Consider the following 11,145-nt stretch of genomic DNA (forward strand, 5'->3'; position numbering starts at 1 on the left):
GGGCTTGGGACATGGCTGGTCACCCCCTTTGGGAGTCTTTTTTTTTTTTTTTAAGATTTTATTTATTTATTTGAGAGAGAGCACATGAGAAGGGTTAGGGTCAGAGGGAGAAGCAGACTGCCTGCTGAGCAGGGAGCCCGATGTAGGACTCGATCCCGGGACTCCAGGATCATGACCTGAGCCGAAGGCAGTCGCTTAACCAACTGAGCCACCCAGGCGCCCACCCCCTTTGGGAGTCTTGCGGTCAAACATGACTTCATCTCTTTATTCCTAACAGCTGCCTTTGCTGGAGCTGTCATGCCACACTGGAAGCTTTGCACAGGTTGTTGAATGTAATCCCCACAGCCAAACTCTATTATACTGCTTCCCAAATTTGCTGAATGCCAGAATCACCTGGGGAGCTTTACAAACTCCGTGTCCAGTCATATCTCGTGCCAATTAAATCAGAATGTCTGGGGATGAGGGGCACCTGGGTGGCTCAGTCGGTTAAGTGTCTGCCTTCGGCTCAGGTCATGATCCAGGGTCCTGGGATCGAGCCCCCCATCGGGCTCCCTGCTCAGTGGGGAGCCTGCTTCTCCCTCTGTCTCTGCTCCTCCCCCATGCTCATGCCCTCTCTCTCTCTCAAATAAATAAATAAATAAATAAATAAACTTTAAAAAAATATTAAGAATGTCTGGGGATGAGAATCAGGCTCAGTATTTTTTTAAGACCCTTAGATGATGCATTGAGCAGCCCCATATGGGAAGCATTGCTCTGTTACTATCCTTCCTTATAGATGAAGACTCAGTGTGACTAAGGGCCCACAGCTGATAGAAGTTCTAGAGCTACACCTTCTAAACCCACACATTAGCCACCAAGTGGAACTACCTCAGAGCTTCTACAGGGTAGGTCAGAAATTCTGGAGATAGGGGCGCCTGGGTGATTGAGTCGTTAAGCGTCTGCCTTCAGCTCAGGTCATGATCCCAGGGTCCTGGGATCGAGCCCCAGGTCCTGGGATCGAGCCCCACATTGGGCTCCCTGCTCTGTGGGAGGCCTGCTTCTCTCTCTCCAACTCCCCCTGCTTATGTTACCTCTCTGGCTGTCTCTCTCTCTGTGAAGTAAATATTATCTTTAAAAAAAAAAAAAATTCTGGAGATACAGGAGACCTCCAAGTTCGTCTTGCCATTTTGACTGTGACATTGTATTAGGGTTCTCCAGAGAACAGAATCAATAGGATATTTATTTATTTGCTTGTTTGTTTTAAGGAATTGGTTTGCATTGTTATGGAGGCTGAGAAGTCCCAAAATCTTTAGTCAGCAAGTGGGAGGCCTGAGAACCAGGAGGGCAGATGGTGTGAGATACAGGGCAAGTCCAAGTCTGAGGGTGGAAAAAGACCCATATGCCAGCTCAAAGAGTCAGGCAGGGAGAGAGAATTTTTCCTTCTCTGGCATTTTGTTCTGTGTGGGCCTCCCACAGATTGGATGACGCCCACCCGCATAGGGGAGGGCAATCTGTTTTAAGCAGTCTACCAATTCAACTGTTAATCTCCTCCAGATACACCTGCACAGACACACCCAGGATAATGTTTGTTTTAATTTTTTAAAAAGATTTCATTTATTTATTTATTTATTTGAGAGAGAGAGCGTGAGAGGGGGAAGGGTCAGAAGGAGAAGCAGACTCCCCGCTGAGCAGGGAGCCCGATGCGGGACTCGATTCTGGGACTCCAGGATCATGACCTGAACTGAAGGCAGTCACTTAACCAACGGAGCCACCCAGGTGCCCCTGTTTGTTTTAATTTTTATTTAAGTTTTAATTAGTTAACATACAGTGCAATATTGGTTTCAAAAGTAGAATTCAGTAATTCATCACTTACAACACCCAGTGCCCATCATAACAAGTGCCCTCCTTAATACACATCACCCATCTAACCCATCCTCCACCCACCTCCCTCCAGTAACCCTCAGTTTGTTCTCTATCCTTAAGAGTCTCTTCTGGTTTGGGACTCCTGGGTGGCTCAGTCAGTTAAGCGTCTGCCTTTGGCTCAGGTCGTGATCCCAGGGTCCCACATTGGGCTCCCTGTTCAGCAGGGAGCCCTCTTCTCCCTCTGCCTGCCACTCCCCCTGCTTGTGCTCTCTCTCTCTGACAAATAAATAAATAAAATCTTTAAAAAAAAGAAGAATCTCTTATGGTTTGTTTCCTTCACTCTTTTTTTCCCCTTCCCATATGTTCATCTATTTTGTTTCTTAAATTCCACATACGAGTGAAATCATATGGTATTTGTCTTTCTCTGACTTATTTTGTTTAGCATAATACACTCTAGCTCCATCTAAGACATTGCAAATGGTAAGAGTTCATTCTTTTTGATGGCTAAGTAATACTCTAGTGTGTGTGTGTGTGTGTGTGTGTATACCACACCTTCTTTATCTATTCATCAGCCAATGGACATTTGGGCTCTCGCCATAGTTTGGCTATTGTTGATAATGCTGCTATCAACATTGGGGTGAATGTACCCCTTTGATTTGTATTTTTGTATCCTTTGGGTAAATACCTGGTAGTGCAAATACTGGATTGTAGGGTAGGTCTATTTTTAACATTTTAAAGACCCTCCAAACTGTTCTCCAGAGTGGCTGCACCAGTTTGCATTCTCACCAACAGTGTAAGAGGGATCCCCTTTCTCCACATCCTCACCAGCACCTGTTGTTTCTTGTATTGTTAATTTTAGCCATTCTGACAGGTGTGAGGTGGTATCTAATCGGGTTTTGAATTGTATTTCCCTGATGATGAGTGATGTTGAGCATTTTTTCATGTGTCTGCTAGCCATCTGGATGTCTTCTTTGGAAAAATGTCTATTCGTGTCTTCTGTCCATTTCTTAACTGGATTATTTGGTTTTGGGGTGCTGAGTTGATAAGTTCTCTATAGATTTTGGGTACTAACGCTTTATCCAATATGTCGTTTGCAAATATCTTCTCCCATTCTGTCGGTTGACTTTTAGTTTTGTTGATTGTTTCCTTTGCTGTGCAGAAGCTTTTTATCCTGATGAAGTCCCAATAGTTCATTTTTCTTTTGTTTCCCTTGCCTCTGGAGATATGTCTGGTAAGAAGTTGTTGAAGAGACTTTTTCCATTGGATATTCTTTCCTGCTTTGTCAAAGATTATTCGACCATATAGTTGTGGGTCCATTTCTAGGTTTTTCTATTCTGTCCCATTGATCTGTGTGTCAGTACCTTACTGTCCTGATGACTATAGCTTTGTAATACAGCTTGAAATCCGGAATCATGATGTCTCCAGTTTTGTTTTTCTTTTTCAGGATTGCTTTGGCTATTCAGGGTCTTTGTGGCTCTAAATCCTACAAATTTTAGGATTGTTTGTTCTAGCTCTGTGAAAAATGCTGGTGGTATTTTGATAGGGATTTCATTAAATGTGTAGATTGCTTTGGGTAGTATAGACATTTGTTCTTCCAATGCATGAGTATGAAATGCTTTTCCATTTCTTTGTGTCCTCTTCAATTTTTTGCATAAGTGTTCTACAGTTTTCAGAGTACAGATCTTTTACCTCTTTAGTTCGGTTTATTCCTAGGTATCTTATTGTTTTTGAAACCCCATTGAAAGTGGGGTTGATTCCTTGATTTCTTTTTCTGCTGCTTCGTTATTGGTGTATAGAAATGCAAGAGATTTCTGCACATTGATTTTATATCCTGAGACTTTGCTGAATTCATGTTTTAGTCCTAGCAAATTTTTGGTGAGTCTTTCAGGTTTTCTACACAGAGTATCATGTTGTCTGCAAACAGTGAACATTTGTCTTCTTCCTTGCTGATTTAGATGCCTTTTATTTCTTTTTGTTGACTGAAAGCTGAGGCTAAGACTTCCAGTATTATGTTAAATAGTAATGGTGAGAGTGGACGCCCTTGTTTTGTTCCTGACCATAGGGGAAAGGCTCTCAGTTTTTCCCCATTGAGGATGATATTGGCTGAGGATGATATAGCTTTCATATATGGCCTTTATGATGTTGAGGTATGTTCCATCTATCCCTACTTTGTTGAGGGTTTTTATCAAGAATGGATGATGTATTTTGTCAATTGTTTTTTCTGCATCTATTGACAGGATCATATGGTTCTTATACCTTCTTTCATTAATGTGGTGTATCACATTGATTGGTTTGTGAATACTGAGCCAATCCTGCAGCCCAGGAATAAATCCCACTTGATCATAGTCAATAGTTCTTTTAATTACAACTGATTTGCTAGTATTTTATTGAGAATTTTTGCATCCATGTTCATCAGGGATATTGGCCTGTAATTCTCCTTTTTAATGGAATCTTTGTCTGGTTTTGGAATCAAGGTAATTCTGGCTCCATAGAATGTGTTTAGAAGTTTTCCTTCCATTTCTACTTTTTGGAACAGTTTGAGTAGGTAGGATAGAAGAATAGGTATTAACTCTTCTTTCAATGTCTGGTAGAATTCCCCTGGGAAGCAATCTGGCCTCGGGCTTTTGTTTGTTGGGAGACTTTTGATTACTGATTCAATTTCTCTCCTGGTTATAGGTCTGTTCAAATTGTCTCTTTCTTCCTGTTTCAATTTTGGTAGTTTGTAAGTTTCTAGGATTTTGTCCATTTCTTCCAGATTGCCTGGTTTTTTGGCATATAATTTTTCATAGTATTCTCTTATAATTGTATTTCTGTGGTGTTGGTTGTGATCTTTCCTCTTTCATTCATGTTTTTATCTATATGGGTCTTCTCTCTCTCTCTCTCTTTTTTTTTTTGATAAGTCTAGCTAGGGGTTTATCAATTTTATTAATGCTTTCAGAGACCAAGCTCTTAGTTTCATTGACCTGTTCTGCTGTTCTTTTTGTTTCCGTATTGTTTATTTCTGTTCTAATCTTTATTATATCCCTTCTTCTGATGGCTTTAGGCTTATTTGCTAAATAGCTCCTTTAGATGTAAGATTAGATGGTGTGTTTGAGACTTTTCTTGTTTCTTGAGGTAGTCCTGTATTGCTATATACTTCCCTCTTAGGAATGCCTTTGCTGCATCCCAAAGGTTTTGAAATGTGTTCATTTTCATTTGCTTACATGTACTTTTTTATTTCTTCTTTGATTTCCTGGTTAACCCATTTATTCTTTAGTAGGATGTTCTTTAACCTCCATGCATTTGTGGTCTTTCGGGTCAGGTCATGATCTCAGGGTCGTGAGATCGAGCCCTACATCAGGGTCCACACTCAGCATGGACTCTGCTTAAGATTCTGTCTCACCCTCTTCTGCCCCCTCCCCCCTCCCATGCGCTCTCTCTCTGTCTCTTTAAAATAAACAAATAAAAAATCTTTAAAAAAAGAAAAGAAACAAAAAACAAAATATACATAAAAATAAAATAATAATTTAAAAAGGAATTAAAATAAGAAAAAAAGAAATAATAATAATAATAAAAGTAAGAAGGAAGCTAGATCCTATTTCCTCTAGAGCTGCAGCTTTGCAACACTCTATGATCAGTAGACTTGGTGTGTGCAACGTGTGTGTGCTGGTCTTCTGGGGGAAGGACCTGTTGTGCTTCTCAGGTGGACCTGTCCTAGTGGAGATGCGCCTGCAGGACACAGAGGGGTGGGGCTTGGAATAACCAGCTCCGGCCTCCACTAGCTGGTGCTGTTTTGCTCCCTGAAGGCTTTCAGTGCTGATGGGCGGGATGAAAATGGTGGTGCCCTCCTCTCTAGCCCTGGAGCTGAGAGTTTGTGCCCCCCACTCTTCAGAAAGCCTTCACAGAAGAGCAATCAATCACCCCTCTAGCAAAGCACAAGAGTTCCAATTTCTCCACATCCTCACCAACACTTCTTTTCCATGTTTTTGATGATAGCCATCCCAATAGGTAAAAGTGCTATCTCATTGTGGTTTTGATTAGCATTTCCCTAATGACTAATGATGTTGAATATCTTTTCATGTGTTTATTAGCCATTTGTATATCTTCTATGGAGAAATGTCTACTGAAGTCCTTTGCCGATCTTTTTAATTGAGTGGTTCATTTTTTGTTGTTGAGTTGTAGGAGTTCTTTATATATTCTGGATATTTAACCCCTATCATTTGATTACCAAACACGTTCTCCCATCCTGTAGGTTGTCTTTTCACTTTATTGATAATGTCCCTTGATGCACAAAAGTTTTTAATTTTGATGAAGTCCAATTTATCTATTTTTTCTTCTGTTGCTCATGTTCTTGATATCATATCTAAGAATCCATTGCTATATCCAAGGTCACGAAGATCCTAAAACCTTGTTTCCTCTAATTTTCTTTTCCCTCCCCAAGAAATCTCATTCATACCTCTATATGTGCAAATGGCACCAAAATGTCTATCTCCACCCTAGACTTGTCCTCTGTTGATTGCCTAGACCTTGGTTCAGCTACTTACTTATCTCCCCACTCAGCAGTCTCAATGGCACCCCAAAATTCAGCATGTCCAAGTTCAAACTCATGATCTCCACACCCAAAAAGCTAATTGTCTTCCAGTGTACAGTATCTCAATAAATGGCATCTATATCCTTCCATTCAAGGATATAAGCCAAAGTCTAGGAGTCATTCTTTCCATCTCCCTCTTCCTAAACCCCAGTATCCAATCCACTTTGAAGTGCTACCAATTCCATCTCCTACTATCCACTGTCACTGCCACCCTCCTGGTCCAAGCCACTGTCTCTCACCTGGACTATACCAATAACTACTCTCCTTACATCCACTCCATGCCCACCCCAAATCTGTTCTTCATAATATAGCCATATCATCTTTACAATGTGCAAGTGTGATATTATTACCTCGGCCTAAAATTCTTCAAAAAACTTTTTTGTGATACTTTTCAAATATAGACCCAAGTCATCTTGTATTTCTCTCACCCTGCTCTCCTTGCACTCTATACTCCAGCCACACTGACCATTTTTTGTTCCATCCACACATCAAGCTGTTCTTCACACATCAGGCCATTGCACAGGCTGTTCTCATGCCTGGAGTATGGTATCAGTCGGAGACCTGGCAGGAAACAAGCATCATATTCAAAAAGGGTACCTGTCTTGGTCACTTCAGGCTGCTATAACAGAGTACTGCAGCCTGGGTGGCCTAGAGACAAGAGAAGTGCTTTTCTCACAGTTCTAGAGACTGGAAAGTCCAAGATCAAGGCACTGGCAGATTCTGTGACTTGTCAGGTCCTGCATTCTGGCTCATAGACCACTGTCTTTTCTCTGTGAGGTATCATTTCTCTGGGGTCTCTTTTACAAGGTCATTGATCCCATTCTTGAGGGTTCTGCCCTCATAGCCTAATCACCTCCCAAAGGCCCCATCCCTGGTACCATCATGTTGAGGATTAGGTTTCAATGTATGAATTTTGGTGGGAAACAAACATTCAGTCTATAGCAGTAACTTAATAGAGTTTAATGATGGGATTTTTTGAAAAGTTGCAGGCAGGGCTAAGGGAAACACCACCCAAGGACTAGCAATGTGAGAATCACAGCCAGGCCTAAAGAGGCAAGAATAGTTCCTGGGAACCAGTGAGCTTGAGGTTGCAGGTAAAGGGCCTGTCAACAAAAGCAAGTTGTCCAGAAAACAGATGCTAAAATGAGATTAAGCATGCAAGGATTTTATTAGGGAAAATACTTATGAGAGAAAATGGGGAGAGAACAAAGAAAGGCTGGGAGAAAGATCAGACATGGTGTAAATCTGACCCCAAATAAAGAAAAGAGGGAAGGAGTGATAGGTAGGAGCATCCTAAACTGTACAGACGAAGGAAGTTTTGTCAAGGTTATCAGGGAGCCCTCTAGCCAAAATTAGCCAGCAGAGAAGTCCTGTATCTCCCAGGAATGCCTTAGTATCCCTACTCCACAGCCACTGGCTGGAAGCAGTCCATGCAAAACATGGCCTTGGTGCAATGCTCGAGTGGGTTTCAGAGCACAGAAACTAGGGCCCCCAGTTTATTAAGCTTTCCGCAGTCATAGGTCTCTCTTGTGGTTGCCACAGAAGCCACAAGTAGAGGAATGCCCCCCCAGGCAGGGAGAGAGACTGAGGAATAAGTACCATGACCTCACTCTGCTGCCTTGCACTCATTTTGGGGGGATGTCTCCCAATGGCCAAACCCAGCTGGAAGCAAGAGCCTGGTGAGGCAGTCCCACCTGGGCACCGAGCAGGATGGGGAAGGGTAGAAAGTAGATCCTGAGAGGCAAATGCCTTACCTAATCATTTCCTACAATTCTCTCCAACTCCAGCTCATACAGCACTTAAGGAAATCTCGCCTGGACCTTTGGGTAGGACAAGTTCCTCTGTTGATCCAATCTTTTCCTTCCTTGCACTTACCAGTGTGTCACTAACTATTCTCTCGTATGTGCCCCTAATTTTTCTCCCACCTGACTGCCAGAGTGCAGGGGCCACTTCTGCTATTTCTTGCCATTGTATTCTGTATTGTGTCTGGCACAAAGCAGATGCCCCATGAATCGTGCTTGAGTGAAAGAATGAGCGAATAAGGATTCAGAGCCAAAAGCTCCCCCGAAACCTCCAAACATGCTCAGCGTTTATCCGCATATGGAGAAGCTGAGGTCTGGAGAAGGAAAGGGGCTGCCCAAGATCACCTAGACCAGTGCTTCTCACACTACATATGGTTCGTTTTTATTTCCCATTTGTTGGCAGACTGACACTTTTGTAATACACAATAAAAGTGAATTTCTAGAGGGGCGCCTGGGTGGCTCAGTTGTTAAGCATCTGCCTTCGGCTCAGGTCATGATCCCAGGGTCCTGGGATCGAGCCCCGCATCGGGCTCCCTGCTCCGCCGGAAGCCTGCTTCTCCCTCTCCCACTCCCCCTGCTTGTGTTCCCTCTCTCGCTGTTTCTCTCTCTCTGTCAAATAAATAAATAAAATCTTTTAAAAAAAAGTGAATTTCTAGAAAAATGAAATAAAAACACAAAAACCTATAAAATACAAGCCCGTTTTTTATATAAGCAATTTAAAATTGCTCTGTCAAATTTATAATGTTTCTGAAGACTAACTTAATTTCTACACTTATCTCCTCTCAGAGCAGTAACAGTTGACAGACACTGACAGAAACCGTCAGTGGGGGACCCAGTGTAACCGCTACCCCAGGCTGCATCCCTAGGCAGGACTGGGCCTCCCACCCAGCCCTTCCATGTAGGTGCAGGAAGGAATCATAGGCAAGACAGCCCTTCCCAGCCCTGGTCTCCCTGGAACTGAGTCTGAAGTCTATACCAGTTTGGGAGCTGGCTTCCCTCTCTGGCCAGTTGGGACCCAGCAGCCCCCAGATGCAGTGTTTCAGGAGCTGTGAGGCACAGACATGCAATTACAGAGCTGCCGTCTGTACACTGCTGCCTGCCTCCTTCATGCAAACTGCAGTCCTCTCCCCTGGATGCAGGTGAGCAAAGGGGCCTCTCCCTGGTCCTGCAGAGACTCTGGCCTCTCTTGCAACAGAAACACTGATCTGTTCCTGAGAGAGCACTGGAGGGCAGCAGGTGCAGCAATCCCAAACTGGGGTGCCCAAGCCTGAGGTGGCCTGGCTATGCAGACGGAGGTGTTCTTTTCCAATGGGGAGGCCCAGGTCCAGAAGGGAAGGCTGCCCACATTTCATAGGAGAGAGGAGCCAGTGACTCCCCCTTGCTTCTCCTCTTCTCAGTGGTCCCATTAGCATCCATGCTGCAACTGCCATGCACTCAAAAGTACCTTCACCTCCAGAGGTCCCCACACCTTCTTTCTGGCTCTCTTCCAATCTATCCTCACAATGAAGCCACAAGCAGGTTCCCATCTGCTTAAACCCTCTCAAAGTCTTCTTGCTGCTCTCAAAGTCAGGTACAATTGTCTCGCTACAGCCAGCAAAGCTTGCAAGCCTGGATTGATCCACCAAACCCACTAAAAAAACCCTACTTAGATGTCTCGAATGAACTTAAAGTTCATTATATCCGAGTTGAACTTGAGCATCCTTGTAGACCTGTCCTCCTCCAGAGTTCCCCATCTTGCCAATAATATCACCTTTCACATAGCTATAGTATCCAGAATCAAGGATTTAGTTCTGATACCTCCTTTTCCCTCACCCTCTGCAGCAAAATCGGTTCCAAATGGCTTTTCCTCCTACATATATTTCAAGCCATCCATGCCTGTCCACCAGTCTAGTTTCTGCACCATCACCTTTAGCCAAGTGACTATGTTAGCCTCCCACCCAGAACCACACATCCACCTGGGCTCTTCTCTACCCTTTCTCCTTGCTGCAGCCAAACTACAGGTCCAGTCATATCCCCTCTGCTTCAAGCCTTTCAGAGCCTCCCCACTGGTCTCACAGGTAGGTTCAACATCCTGACCATGGCCAGCTTGACCCTGTGCATGCTACTTTCTGCCTCCTCCAGCCCATCTCCACATCTCCCTCATTCACTTCTTTCAGGTGCTCAAACATCACACTCTCCCCCACCACAGGGCCATTGTACATGCTATTCCTTCTGCTTGGTGTTCTCCCTTCTCTGTCCTCTCCCTTCAGCCTACTCCATCTGCAGGGTCTGTATTAGAATGAAACTTTGACAAGGTAAAATTCCTAGCATATGCATTCCTAGCACAGACAGGTGGCCATGTCCTTGACTTCACTGTAGAGGAGGAGCCACCTGCCCACACATTTCCCTCCCCACCACCTCTCAGGCCCCCCCACGCAGAAGCAAAGCTCCTCAGTGCAAATAACCACCTCTAGGGGGCTCCTGGCAGTCCCTGGCTCTGCCCACTGGCATGGCAGATGAAAGCAGAGCCTAAGTTCATGCATCAGCCTAGGGAGGTGACATAGGGACTGTGTTCCCAGCTGGCACACACTGCAGACCCAAGCTCTGAGGACAGGAGTTTGGGATCCCAGCACCTCACTGCTAAGACACTACCTCAGAGATGATGTCATCCACCTACCTCATCATTATCCAGATAGTGCTTGGAGCCTAGCAGGGGAGAGGGGTTCATCCAAGGCCATTTTGTCAATGGCATAGTCCAAATAGGAAGCAAGTCTCTTTACTCCCATTTCAGTGCTCTTTCACATCAACAAGGAGGGATGACAATGAGAAGACATACCATCAAGAGGCTTCACAAGAAGCAGATACAACAGGGCGCCTGGGTGGCTCAGTTGGTTGGGCGACTGCCTTCAGCTCAGGTCATGATCCTGGAGTCTCTGGATCGAGTCCCGCATC

The sequence above is a fragment of the Neomonachus schauinslandi genome, chromosome 16 (assembly GCF_002201575.2).
Source record: "Neomonachus schauinslandi chromosome 16, ASM220157v2, whole genome shotgun sequence".
NCBI classification, from domain to species: Eukaryota; Metazoa; Chordata; class Mammalia; order Carnivora; family Phocidae; genus Neomonachus; species Neomonachus schauinslandi.